At 35.6% G+C, this 1,034-nt stretch overlaps 1 protein-coding gene across 1 annotated transcript in view; it reads right to left on the bottom strand.

Moving 5' to 3' along the window:
* Nucleotides 1-1,034, bottom strand: part of GABRA2 (gamma-aminobutyric acid (GABA) A receptor, alpha 2) — a 189,496-nt gene that overhangs the window by 44,275 nt on the left and 144,187 nt on the right. The gene's annotated exons all lie outside the window — the stretch shown is intronic.

Raw genomic sequence — 1,034 nt, forward strand, 5'->3', positions numbered from 1 at the left:
ACTTCTGTCCTCCATGGTTTTTAATGATTTGTTAGGTGCTGATCACCGTGAAGATCTCTTTAACATAAGACGTCACTTAACTTGAAACTTTTGCTTGTTTTAAGAATCTCTGTCTTTGGCCTTCCACTGTTTGAGTATCAGGTGTCTAGCCGTGATTTCTTAAGAGTTTATTTTATTTCTAGTTCATTGAGCTTTTGGATGTATTTAACTGATTTTTTTCATTAAATTTGCAAGTTTTGGCTATGTGGCAACTATGAAAATCAAATTGTGGCCAAGGCAAGTTCAAATGATAGCAACAATAAATTGAATTCTGTTTCTGACTCTAACCTGCTAGTTTAAAATTAGATTTAGGTCTATCCACTCAAGCCAACAAAACATCAGAGCAATTTCACTATGAATCTACTATGAGGCTATTTTTCACCATATTCAAATCTTCCTCACACCTAACTTTTGTTTTCTTTCATCCGATTTTGGAAATTTGACAATAACATTGTTAACTTTGTCTGTAGGTCTCTTCCTACTTCCTTCCCTCACTCCCTTCCCTTTTATCTTTTCACAGGAAGGATATGATTCTCATATGCCAGCTTTTCTGCCTCTAGGTTCAGCCCAGCCTGATCTCATTACACTGTCAATAGAGAGAACCCAGAGAGCTCACAAACCTTCCATATACCTGTCTTCCAACAATGGGCGTTTTTCTACACCCAGCAGGGCACTCTATAAACGAATGTTCCCTTAACATTCTTTCAACAGACTTGTTTCCTCCTTCATCACTTCTGTGTGCTCTCTACGACATTTCTTCTCTAGGAAGCTTGTTTCTTCCTCAGTAAGAAAAATAAGGCAAATATCTTAAAATGCTGTAACACTAAAATTCTAGGCTATATGTGAAATACATGTGATCATTCCCCCTGCACAGACAGTATCTAAAGTATATAGCTCTTTTTATATTCTGGTTTTAGTTTATGTAATATTTCTATTTCAAAACGTAGGTGCCAAAACTTTATATAATTAATAAATATTGCAACTCAGGATATCTT

Source organism: Propithecus coquereli, unplaced genomic scaffold (assembly GCF_000956105.1).
Source record: "Propithecus coquereli isolate 6110/MARCELLA unplaced genomic scaffold, Pcoq_1.0 Scaffold143, whole genome shotgun sequence".
Taxonomy (NCBI): Eukaryota; Metazoa; Chordata; class Mammalia; order Primates; family Indriidae; genus Propithecus; species Propithecus coquereli.